At 40.1% G+C, this 25,610-nt stretch overlaps 1 protein-coding gene across 4 annotated transcripts in view; it reads left to right on the forward strand.

The window, feature by feature from the left end:
- SERPINB11 (serpin family B member 11) overlaps nt 1–25,610 on the forward strand; it is a 74,571-nt gene that overhangs the window by 28,587 nt on the left and 20,374 nt on the right. Inside the window, exon 1 of one of the 4 annotated variants that reach the window (XM_006938963.5) lies at nt 22,290–22,562. The exons of 2 other annotated variants lie outside the window; for them this stretch is intronic. The gene's annotated coding sequence lies outside the window, so the exon portion shown is untranslated. Of the gene's footprint in view, nt 1–22,289; nt 22,655–25,610 lie in introns of those variants that run through there. One more of the 4 variants, XM_003995243.6, reaches the window with a different exon arrangement.

A 25,610-nucleotide genomic window follows, 5' to 3' on the forward strand; every position in this document is an offset into this window, starting at 1 on the left:
CTCTGAGCACAGAGCCCGACGCGGGGCTCGAACTCACGAACAGTGAGATCATGACCCGAGCCGAATTCGGACACTCACCCGACTGAGCCACCCAGGTGCCCTGCAAAGTCCAAAATTTTGTGTTAGATGCAGAACCAATGATTTTTTAGCGAGATACATTTTTATCTTAAACGAAAAAGCACAGGGAAATGTTCTGATTCATCTCATTAAGAGATGTTTCTCTAATTGAAAAAAATAGCTTTTGTGTTCAATAATTATGCATCATTTTAAAAATATTTTCCTCCGGTTTTATGCTAATAGTAAGTGTAGGGATAAGAAAACATATTTTAAACATTTAAAGCAATATGATCATGGGAAGTAAGAACATTTTATATTTTAAATTCACAAACATTTTCATTGGAAGGAAGGATGACCAAGTTATCAATAGAAGACTTTAAGATATAAAAATATTAAATCAGGATGAAATTCTTTGAAGAAAGTGGAATGGAAATATAATTTCCAGGTGACGAAGAATGATTTAAAATCTTGAAAAGTGAAAGGGCTTCTTCGTGTGTTTTAGAAACGGGTAAATAGTAGGTACTATAGCTTGATTCCATTGGATGCCTTTTAAAGAGTGCTACAATGAGTTTATTTTAAAATAGCCACACGCATAACATGTCATAAGTTATATCCTTTGTAACTGTGTTGTGGACACAAATTTAGGTGTCAACTAAGACGTGTGTGAGGCTTTAAGGTTCTGCGTTGCTCTTGAGCAAAGGGTCTGGCGGTCACTCTTGCAGGGTCCAGATCCTTGGTGTTGCCGTCTGCTACCCGCTTCAGGCCACACCACTAGTGACACTGTGTGGCAGTGGCTGCAACAGCAAGTCAGTAGCACGAGACTTCCTGGGAACAAGAGAGGTTTCTGGTGTTTCTTCTGTAAAACACATAGAAGACTGAGAATCCCCTTCCACATCTGCACATAATAAATGTTCTGGGGTTCTTAAAGTTGTTCAGAGAGGGAGAATCCAGGGAGAGAGAATGGCATCTTAAATAGGATGGTGGATGGATTATATTTGATCTGATCATAAAGACGAATGTGGTCTTATTTTGTATTCATTAAAGTCTTAGTTTCTTCCAACAAGGGAAAGCGCTGGGCTAAGTCACATCGCAGGTGAATTGTATATGATACTGCAAAAATTAACCTCAATCCTTTTCAAACGTCTCCAAAAACTGAAGTGAAGGGATGACTTCCTAACTCATTCTCTGTGGGCAGCATTACCCTGATATCAGACCAAGAGGGACACTACAGCAAGACAAGTACAGACCAATATCTCTTATAAATATTGATACTAGAATCCTCATAAAGTACCAACAAACTGACTTCAGCAGCGTACTAAAAGGATTATGCATCATGACTAGGTAGGATTTATTTATGGGATGCAAGAATAGATCAACAGATGGAAATCAATCAATGTGCTACGCCACATTAACAGAGTGAGGGGGAAAACATCATGTGATCTCGAATGATGTAGAAAATCATTAGACAACATTCAGCACTTTTCATGATAAAAATACTCAACAAATTAGGCATAGAAGGAGATCTCCTCAGCATGATAAAGGATATTTCTGAAATACCCACAAGTAACATATTGCAGAGAGAAAGACTGAACTCTGTTACCCTTTTTCCATTTCTACCTCACATAGTATTGGAAGTCCCAGACAGAACAGTTAGGCCAGAAAAAGAAATTAAAGGCATTCACATTGGAAAGGAAGAAGTAAAATGATCTCTGTATTTAAGACGATATGATCTTATATGCAGAAAACCCTAAAGATTCCACAAAATGTCTGTTACAACTAATAAATAATTCAGGAAATTTGCAAGATATGAAATCAACAAACAAAAGTTGTATTTTCGTACTCTAAACAAGAAGAATCTGAAAAGGGGATTAAGAAAACATATCCATTCACAACAGCATCAAAAAGAATTAAATTCCAGGGATTAACTAGGTAGGCCAAAGATTTATAGAATGAAAACTACAAATCATTGAGGAAAGGAATTAAAGAAGACATAAATAATGGAAAGACACCCTGTGTTCTTGGAAAGTTAACATCACTAAAATGACAATACTATTCAAATCTATGTACAGGTTTGATACAATACCTATCAAAATTCCAATGACTTTTTTTTTTTATTTTCCAAACAGGAAAACTCATTTTAAAATTCAAATGTAGTCTCAAGACATTCCCAGTATCCAAAAAAACAATCTTGGAAAAGAAGAATAAATTTGGAAGTTTACATTTTCTAGTTTCAAAACATACTATGAACTTACAGTAATCCAAACAGTGTGGCATAAAGACAGACTATATACCTGTGGAGTGGTATAGAAAACCTGGAAATAAACTTTTGAATATATGGCCAAATGGTTTTTGACAGGGTGTCAAGACCATTCAGCAGAGAAGAGGACAATCTTGGTAAAACTGGATATCCACATGGAAAAGAATCAGGTTTGGGCTCTCACCTTACACCATATATATAAACATTGTCAAAATGGGCCAAAGACCCAAATGCAAAAGCTAAAACTAGAATGTTCTTGGAAGGATGCATAGTGGAAAACATAACATTGGATTTAGCAATGATTTCTTTGATATGCTACCTAAAACATGGGCAGCAAAAGAGGAAATTGATAAGTTGGACTTGATCAAAATGTAAAACTTTTTTTTTTTTTTTTGCATCAAAGGGCACTATCTAGAGATGTAAAGCAATCACAGAATGGGAAAAAAAATTTGCAAATCATGTATCTGATAAGGGATTAATATCCACCATATATTAAGAATTCCTACCACTCAATAACAAAAAACCAAAACCCAATAGAAAGTTGCAAAGGACTCAAATAGACATTTTCCCAAAGAAGATATACAGATGCCCTCCCAGAAAATAACAAGTGTATGCAAGAATATGAAGAGAACAGAACTCTTGTGCATTGCTAGTGGAAATGTAAAATGGCGCACCTGTGTGTAAAACAGTTTGAGGAACCACCATATTGGTGATGGCTGCACATGGGTGTGAATGTACTTAATGCCACTGAATTGTAGAGTTAAAAAATGATGATGATGGTAAATTTTGTGTTAGGTATATTTTAGCACCCTCACACACATGCAAGTCATGATTTCTGATTTAAGCTGTTCTCCCAACAGTATTTCCCAATCTTTTTATCATCTTGAGTCAACTCCCTTTCACATTTCCCTCCAAGCTTCTATTAACTTTCTTTCCTTTCTCAAATTCTCTACTCATCCTATAGCATTATCACTTCCAGTTGATGTCTTTTCCTATTTCATTAAAGGAAAGAGAAAAGGATATTGTTTTGGAACTTCTTGAGCTTCTCATCATCTTCTAAGCTTCAGACCTATGTGCCCTGCACTTTTCCTTCCTCGTGTTCTCTTATTCGCATTTTCTATTTTCTCATGAACTTTTTTTTTTTTTTTAAATTTTTTTTTTTCAACGTTTATTTATTTTTGGGACAGAGAGAGACACAGCATGAACAGCGGAGGGGCAGAGAGAGAGGGAGACACAGAATTGGAAACAGGCTCCAGGCTCTGAGCCATCAGCCCAGAGCCTGACGCGGGGCTCGAACTCACGGACCGCAAGATCGTGACCTGGCTGAAGTCAGACGCTTAACCGACTGCGCCACCCAGGCGCCCCTGAACTTCTTTCATTATAACATGACTTTTCTAAACAACCTCCCTCTCTTGTGGAACTCTTTTATTCTTAGGCAAGCAAATAAACCACTTTCTTCTAACCACTCTATGCAATAAACTTCTTTTGTCACTCAAGGTTTCGGGAGTCTAGAGTCCACATTTTCCCTTCTTTACCCACTGCAAATTTAGCATCTTACCAGTATATTAGCAGCATACTTTTTGCTTAAGTTAATTATATAGACTTTCTGAATTTCTAATCTAGTAAACATTTCCAAGGTTAACATGTGTAGAAAGGATTCTTCTTGTGTGATCTGCAGACCCTGGAAGTTCCCCAGAGCTCAAGATGAGAACCAGTTTCATAAAAACACTAAGACCTTATTTGCCTTTTTCACTCTGTTGAGATTCATACAGGTGGTGCAAAAGCAATGATTTTTAAAAGTGCTGGTACTTTACCATGAATCAAGGCTATAGACCCAAACCATACTAGTATATGGATTCTCCACTTACACACACACACGCGCGCGCGCGCTGTTTTTGACTTCGTGGTCTTTTTGAACCATTAAAATATTTAACTGAAGATTTTATTGAATCTACCTCACAAAATTAGGTGAGGTGACATGAGAAGTATGCATAATGTAACCTGCAATTTTTTCTTAAGTATGGGGTTATTCTTGAAAACAAATTTAATTAAGACATGTTCCCCCCCCCATACTTCCAAAAACAGTAGTTACTTTGTGTACTTTGGACAAACCTTTTCCTATTCCTCTTTGTTTATCAATTTTATTGATTTATAATTTACATAAAATAAATTCATGCATTATAAAAGTATAGTGCAGTGACTTTTGACAAATGTAAACAACTGTGTAATCACCCCCCAATCAAGTTGTAGAGCATTCATTTCAACCAGAAATTTTCCTAGGGCTGTTTTATCATCTTTTTCCTCTCTAGTTCCAGTCCTAGGAAACCACTAATCAGATTTCTGTTAATTTTGCCTGTTCTAGGACATCATGTAAACAAAAGTATATAATATATACTCCTTCTGTCCCACTTCTTTTGCCCAGTATAGTGTTTGGGAGTTTCATTCACGTTGCTGCAGGAATCTGTAGTTTCTTCCTTTTTATCACTGAATACTCTTCCATGACCGTTCGCCAGCTGATAATAATTTGAGGTACTCCCAGTTTGTGGCTGTTATGAATAAGGTGTCTATAAGCATTTGCATACTAGTCCTTTTGTGACATGTGCATTCTGTTCTATTGGGTAAATTTCAAAGTGTGGAATTACTGGATCATATGGTAAGTATATGCTTTAACAATGAATGTCTCTTTGTACATGTGAGGAAGACTTTCTCTAGAAGTGAAATTGTTCATCCCTGAGAGATTTAAAGCTTTTTGGACTGCTGTCTCCAAAATGGCAGCGTAAGAGACCCGAGCCTTCATCCCCCCCCAGAGATGAACAATTAGCTCTCCTTGAACAAAAACAGCTCACGCACACACAAGAAAGAGAGGATAATCACGTGACATGATGGCGGTGTTAGCCAACGCAATGGCAGTGGTCCTATTGCAATATGTAAGTATATCAAATTAACAGTGTGTTCACCTTAAACTTACACTGTGTAATAGGTCACTTATATCTTAATAAAGATGGAAAAAATAACACAACCACATTGTTTTCCAAAGTGGTTGCACCCTTTTGTATTCCAGTTGGGAGAGTATGACGGCTCCACATTCTCTCTCCACATAGTTTGACCAGTCTTCAGCAGCATCGGCTGTTATAGTAATGGCACCTGCCGTTTTTTGAGTGTCTTTTATAAGCCTAATACATTATTGGTATGATTATACATTAAAATTTTTTTTTAAATATAATTTATCGTCAAGTTAGCTAATATACAGTGTATACAGTGTGCTCTTGGCTTTGGGAGTAGATTCCCGCGATTCATCACTTCCGTACAACACCCAGTGCTCATCCCAACAAGTGCCCTCCTCAATGCCCATCCCCCATTTCCCCTGTCCCCCACCCTGCCATCAACCCTCAGCTTGTTCTCTGTATTTAAGAGTCTCTTATGGTTTGTCTCCCTCTCTGTTTGAAACTATTTTTTCCCCTTCTCTTCCCCCATGGTCTTCTGCTAAGGTCCTTAAATTCTACATATGAGCGAAAACATATGCTATCTGTCTTTCTCTGACTTATTTCACTTAGCATAATACCTTCCAGTTCCATCCACATTGTTGCAAATGGCAAGATTTCATTCTTTCTCATTGCCAAGTAGTATTCCATTGTATATATAAACTACATCTTCTTTATCCATTCATCAGTGGATGGACATTTGGGCGCTTTCCATAATTTGGCTATTGTTGGTAGCACTGCCATAAACATTGGGGTCCATGTGCCCCAATGAATCAGCCCTCCTGTATCCTTTGGATAAATTCCTAGTAGTGCTATTGCTGGGTCGTGGGGTAATTCTATTTCTAATTTTTTGAGGATGTTCCACACTGTTTGTTTTCCAGAGCGGCTGTACCCTATTATACATTATTTTTAATCATTATGACAATGCTAAGAAGAAAATTACATTAATCCTCCTTTTCTTTTACTCCTAGGGATAAGGCTCTAATTGGTTTTTGCACTCCTAAGCTCAGAATGCTTCTGCACGGAATAGTGGGCATCAGGGTAATTCTGTTTGTCCACTGTCCATTAAGTCCCCTTGTTCAGATATGTATAAAATGATACTCTCTCGTTCGTTTCGTTTTCTTGGTTTTGAACTCGCCCATGTCTTTCATGTGCTTCCTGAGTCTGTGAGTTTATTTCTTTGTCTTAAAATGCAGATTGGACTACATCAGAAGTTCTTATGGTTTCAAAACTGTATGAATGTGTGCACGGGTATTTTTTCTGAGGTGAGTTTTCACAATATTCATCAGAACATTAATATTAACATCGGTGATGTTAACATATTCTTAATTCCTTTCACACCAGGTTGTGATATTTAGAATATTGATGTTTTGGAACATTGCAAGGTAGCCAGGTTCCCATAAATTCTTCTTTAGGCTGTATTTAGAGAAGAAACAAGATACCATCCAATTTTGGTATTCGTGATAATTATGTTCTTTAAGGTCATCATGGAGCACTGAATTAGTGGATACTGAACCATTCCTCTTTTGGGAATTATAGGGTTAGATTCCTTTGAGCCTCTGGTCACCACATTTATGTTAGCCAATGAGTACATCACCTTGTTTTCTGCTTATAGACACTCTCATTTAAATGTATGTTGTTAAGTCCTCAGCATTGATCTCATGGCCAACTGCACTATAATTAATGTCTGTACAAACTTATCTAACCCATATATTTTCTATGATCTTGGCTTACGTGTCCTCCAGTGAGATGGAATTGAATTGATTTGTTTCATCATCTGCATAGATTTGCTAGTATTCTGCAGTAAATTAATGTGGCAAAAAAAAAAAAAAAGTGCCAAGTGAGGCCTAAGTTAAAAAAATGATACCGAAATACGAAACACTTTCTCCCTTTAAGAGATAAGGTAAGAAATCTGTGAATGAGTGACACGTGAATATCTTAAGTATTTTATTTTTTGAGAAATCGTAAGTAAATCGTGTGTTTTGAATTTAATGTATGTTTTGGTTTCCACGTGCTCATTGTTAGTATAGAGAAATGAGATTCACTTTTATGTGTTGATACTGTATCCTGCAACCTTGCTGAACTCACTTACTAATTATAGACGTTTTCTGGAGATTCCTCTATAGGAATCTGGGATTTTCTATGTAGACAGTCCTGTCTTCTGAAAATGAGGAGCGTTTTCTTTCTTCCCAATACATCTTTCATTCTTTTTCTCTTACCTTATTGAAGCAGCTAGAGTTTCCAGGACTATGGTGAATAAGAGTGGCAAGAGGGACATCTTGGTTTTGTTCCCAGTATTAAGGGAAAGATTTAAATATTTCACTATTAAATTTAATGTTAGCTGTAGGTTTTTTGTAGATGCTCTTTAGCAAGTTGAGGCAAACTTTGCTTTATTCCTATTCTGCTGAGGTTTGATCATGAGTGGGTGCCGGATTTTGTTAAATGTTTTCTGGATCATTTGCTATGATAATATGATTTTTCTTCTTTAAACTGTTGATATGGTGGAGACTTTTGAATGATGGACCAATATTTCATACTTGGAATAAATTCCACTTGGTAATGTTATCTAATTCTTTCTATACATTATTGGATTTGAGCTGCTAATACTTTGTTGAGGATTTTTGCATTTATGTTCATGGAGAGTTATTGGTTTGTAGTTTTCTTTAGTTTTTTTAAATACTGTCTTCATCAGTCTTTGGTATCAAGGTAATGCTGGCCTAATATAATGAAATGGGAAGTGTTTTTTCTCTTCTGTTTACTTTGTATTTTCTATTTAGCATTCATTTTTCTTTAAATGATTGTTGAAATTTTTTTTCATGAAACCATTTGTACCTGGAGATTCAATCCTTATAAAACAATTAAGATGACCTATTTCACCTTAGTTTGCTAGTGTATGGTTAGCATATAATTGGGTCATTTTTTCTAAATTGTCAGAATTATCCGTTTGAAGTTGTTTGTAGCTTTCCCTTATTACGCCTTAATGGCTGCAGGATCTGGTAAAATATCCCTTGTTTTACTAATGATATTGATATCGGTCTTTTTCTCCCTCACTGTAAAATTTCATTGTTGTGAATTTCAGAGAGTGTTATAACTTTTTCAGTCATCAATATAATTTCTAAAACGAATGAGGAGAAGGATGTTTATTGCATAAATACATATTTCTGTTGTGTCTATTGGTATTTCTTCTAGATAAGGTAATATTCCTTCTTTTATCATTTTCTTTTTGAAGCACTTTCTTTAAGGAAGGAATTTTTTTACTCTTTAAGAAGAGTAGGTCTGCTAGTGAAAATTGCCTTACTTTTCCTGCATCTGAAAAAGACTTTATTTCTCCCTTATTTCTATAGTTTTGCAGGATATGGAATCGGTAGTTGGTAGTTCTTTTCTCTTAGCCATTGAAAAAAGTGTTACGTTTCCCTCTGGTCTTCATGGCTTCAGATGAGAAATATGCTGTCATTCAAATAAGTGTTTTTTTTAAGATGCCATTGTTTTTTTGTTAAAAAAATTTTTTTAATTTTTATTTATTTTTGAGAGAGAGAGAGACAGAGCATGAGCAGAAGAGGGGCAGAGAGAGAGAAGGAGACACAGAATCCGAAGCAGGCTCCGGGCTCCGAGCTGTCAGCACAGAGCCAACTCACAAACCATGAGATCATGACCTGAGCCGAAGTCAGCCACTTAACTGACTGAGCCACCCAGGCACCCCACCATTTATCATTTTGCTTTAAAAAATTTTTTTTAAACATTTATTTATTATTGAGAGACAGAGAAAGACAGAGCATGAACGGGGGTGGGGCAGAGAGAGGGAGACACAGAATCCGAAGCAGGCTCCAGGCTCTGAGCTTTCAGCACAGAGCCCAGTGCAGGGCTCACTCCCAAACCGTGAGATCATGACCTGAGCCAAAGTCGGATGCCTAACTGACTGAGCCACACAGGTGCCCCCCCGTCTCCCCCCCCCCCCCCCCCCCCCCGTTTATCATTTTAAAAGTCATTGCTTGAAAATTTAGAAGATTCACCTTTTGCACTGCTGGTGGAAATGCAAACTGGTACAGCCACTCTGGAAAATAGTATGGAGGCTCCTCAAAAAACTAAAAATAGAACTACCCTATGACCCAGAGTTGCACTCCTAGGCATTTATCCAGGGGATACAGGGGTGCTATTTCAAAGGGGCACATGCTCCCCAAGGCTTATAGCAGCGCTATCAACAATAGGCAAAGTATGGAAAGAGCCCAAATGTCCATTGACTGATGAATGGATAAAGAAGACGTGGTGTATATATATATATACCATGGAGTATTTTACTCAGCGATCGAAAAGAATGAAGTTTTGCCGTTTGCAACAATGTGGATGGAACTAGAGTGTATTTTGCTAAGCAAAATTAGCCAGAGAAGGACAAGTCGTATGACTTCACTCATATGTGGAATTTAAGATACAAAACAGATGAACATAAGGGAAGGGAAGCAAAGATAATATGAAAACAGGGAGGGGAACAAAGCAAGAGACTCTTAAAAACAGAGAACAAATTGAAGGTTGCTGGAGAGGTTGTGGGTGGAGGGACGGCTAAACGGGCAGGAGGCATTAAGAAAGACACTTGTTGGGATGAACACTGGATGTTATATGTAGGAGATGAATCAGTGGATTCTACTCCTGAAATCATTATTGCACTATATGCTAACTCACTTGGATGTAAATTAAAAAAAAAAAAAAAAAAAAAAGGAAGAGTCAGATGTCATCAAGGTAAAGCGACCTGATTGGTCAAGGTGCAGACTGACTACCAGTTGGTTCCAGTCCTAGTCAGGTCCCGACCAAGTAGCCAATTCTAAGCTTCCTTTTTTTGTCTTCTGTAAGGTGAGCACTTTGACCTAAGTGAACTTGGGGGTCTCTCTCAGCTCTCGTGTGTGTAAGCTGAAACCCATCCATTTTACATGCAGTTAAGTGAGGGTGTCAGGCCAGTTTCTTCCACACTCCACCAATGTCTCCCAGAATTGAGGCAATTGGGTTTGGGGACGACAGGACCTAGAGACCAGCTCTGGTGCGCCTGCTTGTACCACGACACGGTTTGGTCATTTGTTCACTAATGACGTATTCCGTCATTTGGTTCATCATCACTAATTAACCTAGCATGTTTTGTGTGCTTGCCCTGGGCCGGTTTCGTCCTCGCTTCCGTAAAAGTAAAATGAGACCAGTTCTGCCCTATGTGGCTCTGCCACTCAGTTGGCAGAGTATCTGCCACTAAACGCACATTCAGCGAAATGAAGAAGTAATTCGAGAGGCCGAGACACAGAGTGTGCTTAGACTCCGTGTACAAGGTAGCAACGCTGGTGCTCCATGAAGCTACCTGAAAAATCTGGGACCGTTGTTTAAACACAATGAATCTTAAAGCCTTAGGACCCTTTGCCACCCCTCCCCCCCCCCCCCCCAACAAGCTCTGGCCATTCTGCAAGCTTTTGTCCTTTAATACATTGAGCAAACGTGAACTACAAATGTTATCACCTCATAGTTCTTCATCGTGCTGTGTAATTGGAAGAAGCAATTCTAGTTGGCCTCTTCCTGTGAAGCAGCGAGTTAGGCAACAGAGTGGTCTTCTGACATTGCTCCCCTCCCCTCCCCTCCCCTCCCCTCCCCTCCCCTCCCCTCCCCTCCCCTCCCCTCCCCAAATGAGACTGTTTTGTATACACAAGCTTCAGATAACAGCAGCATATACTATTCACCACTTCCTGCTCTCAGCATTTCACTGGTTGAAAATCTAAAAATAACAGTATGACTGCACCGTAACTCCTAGCTGTCAACCTGGGTCCTCTCTGGGTAAGGCTTTCTTTGTGCAGCTGAACTTCGCCTCCCCGTCCCAGGAATACAAGCACCGTGGAATGCAGCCCCCCAGGGCCATGCCAGTGGAGAGAGTGGTGCCAGGTCAGGCTGGGGGGGGTGGTGATTTTTGGGGGGACTGAGAAAGTCAGGAGGCACACCAGCCTGTAAGTTCTTAAATTCAGGGCCTGTGGCCGTCAGAAGAGGGGTTGAACAGAGTTCACAGGTACATCAGATATTTCTAGTTTGGGCACCATGGATGTTCCCTTTCACTTCAGATTCAATCACCCACCACTCCGACCAAGGCTCAGGCAGAGAGGCAGCGAGGTGGGGACTGTCTCCTCCAAGTTCCAAGACGGAAGCTTCAGTGCCCATAGATGCGAGAGAGATACTCCCTGGGATAAAGGGGAATTAGCAGCAGACGTCAGGCAGCTACAGAAGAAAGCACTCCGCTTTATAATCGACGAAGATGCTGCACTGAAAAGTCTGAATTACTGACAGAAACTCAGTATTTCCTGTAACTAAGTAAAAAGGGCTTCTCTATTACTATTTTTACTATTTTTTGAAGTTCATTTATTTTGAGAGCGAGTGAGAGAACCAGCGGGGGAGGGACAGAGAGAGAGGGAGACAGAGGATTTCAAGCAGGCTCTATGCTGATAGAAGAGAGCCCGACACGAAGCTCGAACTCACCTTGAGATCTTGACCTGAGCTGAGGTTGGATGCTTAACCGACTGAGCCACCCAGGTGCCCCTCTATTTTTATTATATACTTATTTTCGTAACAAGAGCATCCGGAGCCTTCTGAAACAAGGGTGGAGGAACGTTTGCAAAACCTGGATGTCTCAATAGGATCCATCCAAGCCAGCTCACCACTTGCCACACAGTCACTGAAGGACACATCCCTGGTGACAGCTGCTTTGTGGTTTTCTCTGCCAGTCGCAGCATGCTAAGCACAGTGCCTGGCTCATGGCAGGCCCTCCATAAATATTGGTTGAATATCCACGTATTCCTAGTGAGGAAGACTTAGAAATGAAGGCTGGGAACCACCACCTGTCACTCCTCTGTCGCTCACGGTCATGTTTGCCAACTAAACATGTTTTACACAATGAGATCAGCGGATCATTGACTCCACTCCTAAAATTCCAAATTAAAGGATATGATAGCAGAAAACTGAACTGACTGCACCCCCCTAGTAACCTCTGCTGAATGGACAGAGCATGAAAGCCGCGTGCCTTCATAAGGCCTGTGATTGTTTTGTGAGTCAGTTATACTTTCCACTTGCTTGGAGCCAAACATGATGGGGAAGGGAGGCAAAACAAAATACCTGCTGTTCTTCAGTAACTTTTATGTTGTTTGGTCTTTTTGACTTATCTATTGCTGAGTAGCAAAACTTCAAATAACCATTTTATTTGCTCACAATTGTATGGGGTCAGAACTTCAAAACTGGGCACAGAGGGGATGGGTTGTCTTTCCTGCATGGCGTCTGCTGGGACTGGAAACTCCAGGGTGACCGCTCACTCACATGTCTGGTGCCTCTGCGAGGCTGTCGGAAGTGGCTTGGGAGGCTGGCTGTGGTGGCTCAGCTGGGGTCAGGGTCTGGGCCTCGGATTTTGCTGTTGGCTGGGTTCTTTGACTCTTCTCTGCTGTTTCTGGGACTTTTTTTCTCCGCTTGATCCCTCCGTGTGGCCTTCTCACATTGTCTCTCAAGCATGGTAGTGGGACTTAATGGTGGCTAAAGACTCCCCACGGCACAGTGGTCAAAACTAGTAGGTCTTCTTAAGGCTTACGTCCAGGACAGGCATCGCATTGCTATTTAAAACAAACACACACACACAACGAATAGACTTTTTCATAGAGCAGTTTTAGTTTTACCGAAAAATTGTTCAGAAAGTAGAGAGGGTTCTCTCTGTACCCTCCATAGTATTCCCTGTTGTCAACTTGGATTAGTGTGGTTATATTCGATGGATGGATCTTGATACATTATTATTAACTGAAGTCCATAGTTTACCTTAGAGTTCACTCTATGTTATACGGTTCTTGGGGCTTTGGCAAATGCATAATGTCACATATCCACCATTACAATACCTATAGAAAACTTTCCTGCCCTAAAAATTCTGTTCTCCACATATTTATCCCTGCTGACTCCCTGCAAACTGCTTATCTTTTCAGTCTCTACAGTTTTGGCTTTTCCACAATGCCATGTACTTGGAATCAAACAGTATTTAACCTTTTCATGTTGGATTTTTTCACTTAATCGTATGCATTTAAGATCCCCCCGTGTCTCTGCATGGCTTGATAGTTCATTTCTCTTTACTGCCAAGTGATATTCCATTGTATGAAGGTACCACAGTTTGTTCATCCACTCAACTACTGAAGGGCATCTTTGCTGCTCCAGTGTTTGACAATTATGAAGAAAGCTTCTATAAACATTTGTGTGTAGGCGTTTACGTGGACATAAGTGTTCACCTCATTTGGGTAAATACCTAGGAGCATGATTACTGCATCACGTGGTAGAACTATATTTAGCTTTGTTAAGAAACTGCCAAACTTTCTTCCAAAATGGCAGCACCGTTTCGCATTTCCAACGGGTGAGAGCCCTTGTTGTGCCACATCTTCACCAGCCTTGGGGGTTTTCAGTGCTTTTGATTTTGGCCATTCTGCTAGATGTGTGGGGCTATCTCACTGTCGCCTCAATTTGCAATTTGCTAATGGCAAATAATGTTGAGTACCTTTTTGTGTTTGTCACCTGCATATCTCCTTTGGTGATGTTTGTTCACATCTTTTGCCCCCTTTTTAATTATGTGGCTTGTGTTTCTGATAGTTGAGTTTTGAGTTCTTTGTATATTTTGAATACAAGTCCTTTATCAGATGTGTGTTTTGTAAATATTTTCTCCTGGTCTGTAGGATTATCTTCTCATTCTCTTCACAGTATCTTTTGCAGCGCAGAAGTTTTACATTTTAATGAAGCCCGACTTACCAAATGTGTTGCTGGGATAATGCTTTTGATATTGTATCCAAAAACTGTGTTGTTACCTAACCCAAGGTCACCTAGATTGTTTTCTGTATTGTGTTGTAGAAGTTTTATAGCTTTGATTTTGCATTTTGGTTTGTAACCAGTTTTGAGTTAAGTTTTATGAGCAGTGTAAAGTTACTGTCTAAATTCATTTTTAAAGATGATTGTCCAGTTATTCCAGCATCATTTGTGGAAAAGACTGTTCTTTCTCCATTAAATTGCTTTTGCTACCTTTGTCAAGGTCAGTTGTTTTTATTTGCATGGGTCCATTTCTGGCTCTCTATTATGTTCCATTGATATATTTGTCTATTCTTTCATCAGGAGTACCTTGTTTTAGTTCCTGTAGCTTTATAGTAAGTTTTGAGGTCAGGTAATATCAGTTCCCTACCCAAGAAGACTTTGTTTTTCTTTTTCAGTATTGTGTTGGGAATATGTCAGAACTAGTAGGTAAATAAGTGCTGGAGAGCTAATGCACAGCCCAGTGATTATAGTTAACAATACTGTATTATACACTTCAAAGTTGCTAAGAGATGAGATCTTAATTGTTCCCACTACAAAAAAAAATAATTATAGGACATGGTGGAAGTATTACTTTAGCTACAGCTACAGTGGTAATCATATTGTAATATATAAATATATCAAATCAACATGTTGCACACCTTAAACTTACCCAATGTTATATGTCAATTTTGTTTCAATTTAAAAAATAGAAAGAATAACCTTCCCATAGCTATATTCTTATCCTAAACAAATACTGTGTTGGTTATTCTGGATCTTTCGCCTGTCTACTTAAACTTTCGAGTCAGCTTGCAGAAGTCTACCAAGTCACTTGCTGGGATTTTGATTGGGAACGTTTTGAATCTGTAGGTGAAGGTGGGAAGAACTGACATCTTAGCAGTATTGAGTCTTCTTATCTATGAACATGGAATATCTCTCCATTTATTTATATCTTTGATTTCTTTCATGAGACTTTTGTAATTTTCCTCATATAGGTCTTATAATATTTGGTAGATTTACATCTGAGTATTTCATTTTTGGGCGTGCTAATGTAAATGGTGCTTTGTTTTTAGTTTCAAATTCCAATTGTTCATTGCTAGTCTATAGGGAAGAAGGAATTGGCTTTTATATGTTAACCAAAACAAAATTTTTGACACATTCTAATGTTTAAAGCAAGTCACAGAGGGAGGGATCACAGAAGGTATAACTATTGAGAGTTTCATTGAGGGCCACCAATGTAAGAGATCACATTGGAGAAGTAATTTATACACATGAACTATTAGAGAACCACAAGAACCTCCTTCCATTCATGCCCTAACTTGTATGATACTGATGAAGTCCTACAAGAAATATTTGAAGTCAGTGTCTAGTGTGGGCAAAGGGAGGCTTTGTGGTTGAGACCCCGACAGACTGGTACCAGTGCCCAAACCCTTTCCAAGTGCAAGGAACTAGGATTTGCAGTGTATGTCCTAGGTGCTTCTTGACTGTTCCAAGGTCACTAAGGTTTGGTGACTTTCTCCTGGTTTGTAAATTATGTCTGAAAGAGTATTATTTTAAATACTAATTCTAAGCCTAACACCCTTTGGGAATGTTTTTAAACTAATTATTTTAAAGAGGAAGAAGAAATATGAATGATCATTCTATTCTGTTATAAGATGTATTATATAGATAACCAAGATTGTGTAGTATTGGCAAAGGGATAGTCACAATGATCAATGGAATAAGAACTGAGAATCCACAAGAAGATTCACACTAGTATGCCCAGTAGATTCTTGACAAGGGTTCAAAAACAATTCAGTGGAAAAAGGAGTATTTTCAACAAATGATGTTGGGGAAATTGGACAGCCATAGACCCTTCCCTCCAAAAAAATGAAAGAAAAAAGAATCTTAAATTTCACACCTGAGTGAAAATCATATGGAATTTGTCTTTCTCTAACTGATTTATTTCACTTAGCATGATACCCAACTCATGTTGTTGCAAATTTAAGAAACAAAACAAATGAACATGATGTGTGTGTGTGTGTGTGTGGGAAACAGAGAGGAACCAAGAAACAGACACTTAACTATAGTGAACAAACTGATGGTTACCAGAGGGGAGGTGGGTCCGGGTACGAGGGAAATAGAGGATTAAGGAGGGCACTTGGATAGTGCTGGGTATTATATGGAAGTGCGGAATCACTAAATTCCATACCTGAGACTAACACTGTATGTTAACTTGCTGGAATTTAAATAAAAATTTGGAAGACAAAAAAAAAAGAAAAAAGAAAGAAAATCTTGACCTAAACCTCATACAAAAATTAATTCAAAATTAACTTTTATTCATTTATTAAAAAACATTTTTTTTAAGGTTTATTCGTTTTTCAGAGACAGACAGAGATAGAGCATGAGAGGGGAAGGGGCAGAGAGAGAGGGAGACATAGAATCCAAAACAGGCTCCAGGCTCTGAGCTGTCAGCACAGAGCCCAACGCGGGGCTCGAACTCACAGACCGTGAGATCTTGACCTGAGCCAAAGTCTGACGCTTAAAAGACTGAGCCACACAGGCGCCCCTCAGAATTAACCTTTAAATGTAAAATGTAAAACTATAAAAATTTTTGGAAAAAAGAAAATATTGGGAAAATATTGGGAAAAGAAAATATTGGGAAAAAATATTAAGGAAATATTGGGAAAAGTTAAATTAGATTATCTAATTTAAAATAGAACACTATTATTACTGTATCATTTACATATAGTGAAGTGTTAAAATCAGTCAGTTTACTCACGAATGCCTGCACTGAGGTGTGTGCCCCTTCCCAGTTAACCCTGCCCCAGGAGGAACAACCGCTGTTTTGATTTTTTTTTTTTAAGCCGTATGTACTTACCAGATGCCTGCGTAGTTTTTCTGTTCCCCTCGTCTGACTTCTTTCACTCAGCATTAATGCTTTTTACATCGACTCAGTGTTATTGTATGTATTGGTAACTTGTTTCTTCTCAATGCTTTGTAGTTATCCAGTATATGGACGTGTCATAGTTTGTTTATATTTTCTCTTGTTGGACATCTAGTGTTCAGCTCTTGTGTTTGAAGCCACTGTCAACATTCTCGTACAAGGCTAGGGGTGGAAATACGTTTTCATTTCTCTTGGATAAATACTTTGAAGAGGAATTGTTAGATCACAGGGAAGGTGCACGTTTAACTTTTGAAGAACCTGGCCCTTTTCCCAAAGTGGCTGTCCGATTTTACATCCCCGCCAGCAGGTGTGTGAGAGTTCTGGTTGCTCCAGTTCCTCGTCAACCTTTGGGATGGTCGGCCTTCTTTATTTACTCATTCTAGCGGCTATGAAATGTTACGTCTTTTGTTTTAGTTTGCATTTCTCTGATGACTAATGATGTTGAGCACTTTGTTCTGCGCTTGTTGGCCATTCATACGTATTCTTCGGTGAAGTGTGTGTGCAAATATTTGACCATTTATTTGTCTTTAACTTTTTTGCTGGTAGGTGTTTGTGTGTTCTAAGTACCTATCCTTTTTCAGGTGTATGTGTTGTCAGTATTTCCCCCCGATCTGTGACTTGCCTAGTTTCTTACCAGGGTCTTTTGATGAGACTTGTAAGAGTTTTTGAGAGACCGGTTTTTTTTTTTTTTTTTTTTTTTTAGTTTATGTTTTAGGTAGTGAATTCCTCTTGACTTACCTGAAGAATACCGCAAGTATACGGACTAAAGTATGGAGACCTATCGAGGGCTGAAGGGCCCACCTTTCTAGTACTTGGAGTTGCTTGTTGTAGTTGAAAAGCTCTTTCTGTGCCTCGTGGAAAATAAAACAGTAGCAGTGTTGATTATTTTTCTTGGGTCGGTGCCTCACACTCTTTCCATTTTGTTGCAGCCAGGTCTTTGTCAAGAGCTAGGGAAGTCCCCTAAGTGTTGTTCTCCAAACTCTTGGTTTTCACGTGACCTGACTTCTTTTGAAAGAGTAGCTTTATGTCTGGGAAAGTAGGAGTTCTAGTTTCACTGGAAGGTCCTGTTTTTTGAAAATGTTCTGTCCGAAAACTGAAATGTTTGCAAAAAAAAAAAAAAAAGATGGAGATTGGCTGGGTGATTACATTCCAAGGGTCTGGGAGTGTACAAACCGCAGCAAAATGTACCTGTTAGCACATCACTGTCACTTTGTATCATGAATCGTGTGGTTCCAGCCCCAAGTGACAGTCAGTGAAGTCTTTTAGGTCTTATCAGGCCCTTCACTTTTCCCAACCTTCACGTCTTGCCCCATCTCTGTGTGAAACACATCCTTTTCCCCTCCTGTCAATAAAGAGATGAGCAGTTCAGTTTAACAAATGGTGATTGAGTGCTTACTGAATGTCAGGCACTTGGCAAAAATGTGGTCTCTGTCCATAAGGAATTAACAATTTGGACAAAACTTTTAACTCTCATATATGCAAACATTTTTAAATGTTTTTATTTATTTTTGAAGGAGAGAGAGAGAGACAGAGCATGAGTGGGAGAGGAGCAGAGAGAGAGGGAGACACAGAATCTGAAGCAGGCTCCAGGCTCTGAGCTGTCAGCACAGAACCCGACGCGGGGCTTGAACTCACAGACTATGAGATCATGACCTGAGCTGAAGTCGGACACTCAACCGACTGAGCCACCCAGGCACCCCTCATATATGCAGATTTGTTTAAATATGTATCCATCTTTTTCTCCTCTACTCTTTTGTTGGGAAGGACCATCTGTCATTTTGGGGTAGAGTTGGTTCTTCCATCCGCATAGCATCTTGCCACATTATATCTCTTTGGGTGGTTTTTCTCATCAATTTTTCTCTCTTTTCTCTTAACAATAGCCACTTGTCCATTTGTTTTTCTTTTCTTCAGTACATAAATTTGGTAACCAAATCTGCATCAAGCTGCCTTGTGGACCTTTCCTAATTCTGTGTCTAGGTCAAATAAATGTCCATTAAATATATATATTTACTGTAGTCTCTCAGGAAAATGTCGAAGAAGTGGTGTTGCCAGATAAAATACAGAACACCCAGTTAAATTTGAATTTCAGATAAATAATGCTTTTTTTTTTAGTAGAAATGTGCTATATATAGTATAAATTTGTTTCATACAATATTTGGGGTATACTTGTGTAAAATTATTCCTATAACTGGGCATCCTGTAGTATTACTTGCTAAATTTGGCTACCCTACAAAGGGGGATGACATAATGCAAATGAAAATTCCAGAAGTCATAAATAAATGGTTACAAATGAAAAAAAATTTTAATGGAAAAAAAAGAAAATTCCAGAAGTCAACATTTCTCCATCCCTTTCTATCTCCCACATAGAGTAGGTGCTCCTGAATTCCTCCTCACCCTCTCTTCCATGCTAAGCTCCCAAGAACAACTAACTCAATAAAGTCACAGATAAAAGTTCTTCAACTTTGCTTCCTCTAGCGTTATCTTATGTTACAACTTCCCTTCAAGGGTGTGTTCTTTTCTAATATGTTCTGCAATGCATTACAGCCTACATTCTTCCTTTAGAACACCATTAAAACAATTTCTGTTAAGATTACTTATGCCCTCTTGGTTGCCTCCGGGTTCTTTCTTAAAATTTTTCTTTAACTTCTTGTTTTTTTTTTTTTATTTTTCTTAATGTTCATTTATTTTTGAGGGACAGAGAGAGACAGAGTGTGAGCAGGGGAGGGGCAGAGAGAGAGGGAGGCACAGAATCCGAAGCAGGCTCCAGGCTCCAAGCTGTCAGCATAGAGCCCGACGCAGGGCTCGAACTCACGAGCTGCGAGATCATGACCTGAGATGAAGTCAGACGCTCAACCGACTGAGCCACCCAGGCGCCCCAAATGTTTCTTTAACTCCTGATGGAGGCCATCATCAAGATGGTCTGCCCAAGAGGAGGGAATAGCTGGGGACAGAAATCCAGCCTGTACTCTGTCTCTAGCCCATGCTAACTGTCCTAGGCTATGAGGTCCAATAAATAACACTCTTACCTCACCTGCGTCTTGAAAAATATTGAGAGAAAAGTGAAGAATTAGGGAGATGGAGAACAAAATATTTATGACAGGTCAGATAGGTTGAAAGACTGGATTAGGTATGAGGCAGCAATGGATTCTAATTATCATCCACAGGGACACCTGGGTGACTTAGTAGGTTAAGTGTCCAACTTCGACTCAGGTCATCACCTCACTGTTCATGATTTCAAGCCCCGCGTTGGACTCTGTGCCGACAGCTCAGAGCCTGGAGTCTGTTTTGGATTCTGTGTGTGTCTGTCCCTCCCCCACTCGTTCTCTCTCTCTCTCTCTCTCTCTCTCTCTCTCTCTCTCTCAAAAATAAATAAACAGTAAAAAAATTGTTGTCCACAGAATTAGACAGATGTACAACCTAGTCATAGGAATTCCTGGACCCTCAATGTGGGGCCCTGCCCCAGGAAGAACCTAGGGCAGGACGAAGAGACCAGAGTCTTTTGTGCACTTCCTTTGGGTAGCTAACACCCACATAAGGAAACTGGCAGCTTTTCTCCCAAATCTGCCTACAGGTAAGGTCATGGCTTAGAGGGGTGGGACAGCTGTTCTGAGCCACTGGACATTCTGTCACCCACCTAATCTAGCTGCTTGGGAGGCTATGGGTTGTGCACATGCTTTCAATATCTTCATGCGTTGCAACCTGATAACATCTCCGCTCACATGTTGCTTCCGGCTCCGCCGCTTTTCTTGATGCCCTGGTGTGGGATGTACACGCTTGACATGCGTACAAGTACAACCTGAGTTAATGCCCTCGGGGTCACTTTTGACCAGTGGGGATAAATGCTTCCCTCACTTTTCCTCTATGTGGACAGTTCTGAGATACATTTTATAAGGTTCCTTTGAAGGTCCATGGGATCAGGTATCTGGCCACCTTACAGCGATCATCGTATTAGCTTTTTGTCTTTTCCTGGACCCCTTCTTTCTCTTCTATTCCTTGAGATCATTCCTGAATTCCAGGCAAGCAAGACTTTGTCTAAGGCTCTGTTTTTGGGGAATCCAGCCTGGGACACTGGGGAAGGAGGAGTGGGTGAGAGAGTAAAGAGGGACAAAGTGTTATGTTAATGAGTATCCTTCCACCTGGAAGAAAAAATATCAAATGGAGTGCAAGAACTTGTTCTCTAGCGGAAAATAACAGGGGTTCTGTCTAGACCGAGGATGGAAAAGATCTTTGACCAGCTCAATTCTTAGATAGCAAGAAAGCTAAGCAAATCAGCCTTTTCCTTATTAGATCTGCAGGGAGATGAGACAAGCTGAAGGGGTGGAAGGTGAGTGCTATCCATGGACACGAGGCTTCCAAGTGGATGGAAACCCCCAGGCAGAATGGGCTCATGACAGAAAACACTTGCCCTGGGCAAAAAAGACTGGACAGATCTAGGACTCTTTTTAGTTCTGTAGGGTTCGTTGTATACACTTATTTCTATGAGAATCTTCTGGGCCTGGTGGCTATTGGGGCCACAATTTTACATCTCACTCTTCTGGCTCTTAATGTCTTTTAGAATGGTTGAGTTTCGACTAGGGGAGAGCATACTGTTGAAAAGAAAAATCACTGGCCATAAAGGGCTTTCTCTTATCGTAAGTGCAGTGCAGGCTGCCATCATAGTTTAAATGTGGACAGTGGTAGTCCCCCGGAGAGGCTGGAGGCTCTGTATCACATGGGCAAGAATAGCCTCTGGGAAGCTAGGCTTGTCTCTTGGCGCTGATTCTCGACTACTGCATAGCCCCCCCCCCTTTTTTTTTGTCTCCAGCTTTGATCTCTACCCCTAATTTGTAATCTTTCTTGCATGGTGCTGAATCATACCTCTGAACTCAGTTTAGGTAGAGGTGGTTTGTTGTTCCTACCAAGCTTTTAAACTGAAACCACAGAGTAAGTCCTGCTTGAGCTCATTCTTATGTCCTTTATGTGGGACAGGAATTACCTGCCAGCAGATCGCAGAAGCTTCGCACAAAAACATCTACTCCGCGCAACAGAGCTCAGAAAATCTTGGGATGAATGGGCCTCAGGCCAGGAAGCAGCCATCATGGCTGGAATCTTTCTGCCACAGCTGAGAGCTTTCTTTTTGAATTGCTCTGTGCCATGCACACGGAAACAGCAGTCTTTGGAATTTTGAACACGGCCCTGCCCACTTGAGTATGTTCCAGGTACTCCTTTTAGAAAGACAGCTTATTTTCTCGAACAGAGATTAGGCTTGCAAATGTTTCCTCCTTAGCAGGGCAGAAGGCGGGTAAGCACTGCACACTTCTCCAGAAAGCACTGGCCGTCCTGAGAGTCTCCTAGATGCAAGGCAGCTCCGGGTGGCCTCTAGAGGGACTTCCTTCCCAGGGCTGTGCTTTCTGCCAGGCGGATGTGGAGCTGAATCACTAAGGACACAATGGAAAGGGAGGGGCAAAAAGTGAAGGCTTTATATTTCCTCGTCAGGGACACAGCTCCAATCTCACCTGCCAAATTGTCCGCTTCACCCGGGAAAGCAGCAAAGGTAAAGAGAAGTATTTCTGTGCTTCAGTGTTTCAGCTGCGCTTGTTGCCAGACCCGAACAGATAAGAGCAGTAAAACAGGACGTTTGGACAGGTGTGTAATGAGCCACACGAGGGCGAAGATTATTCTTTGAGCGTGCCTTTTGCTGATCCCTTGATGAGTACATTATCATGCTTGTTAATACATTAACGTGGATGGTGTGCATTTTTAAAATCCTGGAGGCAGGCTGACTTAATTTCCAACCTCTGATTTGTTTAGCAAAATAGAACTCTGTTGATACTTTCTACTTACCAATAACCCTTATCCGGAACGGAGCTGGTTACACATGGCCGTGGCCTCTGTGTAGCAAAACTCTTCTTGGTTCTTTAGAAGATCTTAACTGCACTGGGCTGGCCTTATCAATAACTTGATGTCCTGGGAAGAATGCCTTCCAGTGCTGTGTCCTCTTTCAGTACTTTATTGCCAACATCCCCCTCTAAGACATGTCCTCTCTTCGCGTTTCCTGAATAGTTTTGTATTTTTTTCCTAAACATCCCCCTTCTTAACCTAGAAGGGCTGCAGTTTCAGGCATCTTTTTCTTGATTTTCTCCCACGGCAGCCTCCAGGTGACCTATTCCTTTTGCTTGGGAGGGGTTTTTTCAGTCTAAAAGCAGGCAAGACGATACACTACAAGGAATTTTCTGCAATTCCTTCCTTCTTTGGGAGCTCAATTCAAAGTCCTTCTACTTCTAGGGGCACGTCAGCTCTCCCTCATCTCCTGGGTGGAACCTTCTCTGGGGTGTATGCATCTTTGGTAGGATTCTGCGTGCCTTGGGACTTCTGTCCCTCATGGCATCCTCTTTTCGGCAACTGACTGCATAATATTAATTAGACCAGAAACTGTAAACTGTTTATAATGTTGACTTCTCTAATATGTGTTGGTGATTGGGTGGTTGTGCAAGACACTGATAATTTCACCAGTAGATTTTCCCTGCCCTCAAAGAACGCTAAATCTAGTGAGGAAGTTACTCAGTTAACAAGAATCGGCGAATTTACCACATATTTGTGTCTCAGTGTTTTCCAAAGACGATTACTCAGATGTAGGGGAAATTGTCAGTCAAGGTTACTGCATAAAATCTGTTGAATTTAAGATTAGTATGGACACTCTGTTGTACTAAGAAGAGTGGGGCCTTGGAAAGTGAATGATGAAAAGAGAGATCTTAAGAGCTAGGTTAACGATAGTGAAAACTCTATCCTGCAAATAGACGTGTCAAATGCCAAAGTTCGTGAATTAATTAGAATTATGTATTCCCAGTAATTGTTGAAAAACCTAAGCCTAATGTTTCTCTTCTTGGTATTGTGAACCAAATGCTTGGAGAGCTAGAAGATCTCACTGTGAAGTAAGGCAAATAATACTATATTTAGTAACCATTCGTGAACAGATTAAGCCTATTAATGCCTTATATCTTGGACAAAATGTCTTAATTTTTCTGGTAAGATACTGTCCTTATCAATTAGGGATAATAGTCACAGTGCCACAAAAGTAAAATCATGTTACCTCAAATAAAAGCTTATCTGAATGTGTCCAGTGGCAAGTGGAATGAGCAGCGGTTTCGGAAGACATGGACTTGCGTTCATGTCATGGCCACCCCACGTATGCCAGGTGAATTTCTCAACCCCTCACCGCCTTGTCTGCAAAACTGGGGTAACCTGTCCTTTCCTTTGTGAAGAGATCTCACACGGGAGCATCAGGGGGTCTGTGTGAGGATGCCCGTCACGGCACTGCTGGTGACGATGTGAGGAGGAGGCCGTCTGGGCATCTGTCACTGGGGAATGGATTGGCAAAATGCAAAGGCACAAAAGCACAGTACTTGCAAGTTAACAGGTGATGTTTCCAGAGTGACATGGATGAGTCTTAAAAAAGTACTCAATGAAAAAGAAATTACTTGATATAAGCTCATTTATGAAAATGAAAAGCCACATAAAGAAACAAATATTTTTTAAGGACACATGTAGGTATAAGAATATGCTTTAAACGAACGATAAGTGTTGTCTGCAGGCATGGAAGAGAAAGAAAATGAATTGGGTTGAAGTCAGTTAGCAAAGAAGAGAATTATGGCCCAATGATGGCTGTGCCAAGAACTGAGGGGTGTGATTACTTCTGCTTTCTGTGCTTGTGGTTGAAAAAAGAGAAAGAAACCAACAGATTAGTAATATAAAAGTAGGTGGCTCATACAGGTGGTCTATCAGTATATTCCAGACTCTTTTGCTAGGCGCCCCCATAACTGTAGGGCTACTGTTCACTCTAATATGTAGGCAGGTTTTTAATAATGACAATACGATGATGTAGATATAAGAAGAATACATTTACATTCACTTATAAATCTGAAATCTGAAATTTCATTCTAGAACCTGATTCCATCAGCTAACCCCATTTACCGAAACGCAGAAGGCAGTGTAAAGAGCATCTGCCTTGGACATGCCTCATTATTGAACCAAAACTGGTTTCATTATTAAGGTAGTGAAATAAAGAGCTTTCAAGCTCTATCAATGTCGCTCTGGAATAACAGCAATAATATTGTTGTTATTAGACCAGCTACAGAGAGCTGTATTAAAACTAACTTGAAGAACAGTATCCTGTTAAAGGCACGTGCTGGTATTTTCATTAAATAAGATTAGCAAAACCTTTGTGTTATACCTTTAAAAAAAATTGTCCAAAGCAAAGAAAAATACAGTCCAGGCTTGTTATAATATAACTGCTAGGCTCTATTGTACTATCTTGGGTGGTCTGATGATTCAAATACATAGCACTTAGTTCTTAATGATTATTTTAGGACAACCAGTTTTAATTACAGGGATGTGTCATCACCATTTTTGCCATATAAATTTGGTGGGTCATTATTTTGAAAGTCTACAAGCGACACGTTTCCTTTCAGCTGTCTCTGCCTGAGAAGCGCTGAGCTGTGCACCCTCCTCCCAGCTCCAGTTCTGAGGCATTCACCATCAGCTTAGCTTCCTTTGGCTCTAAAGGCACAGAGAACTATGTTTTAGTGAGAGGTATGACACGAAT

Source organism: Felis catus, chromosome D3 (assembly GCF_018350175.1).
Source record: "Felis catus isolate Fca126 chromosome D3, F.catus_Fca126_mat1.0, whole genome shotgun sequence".
Lineage (NCBI taxonomy): Eukaryota > Metazoa > Chordata > Mammalia > Carnivora > Felidae > Felis > Felis catus.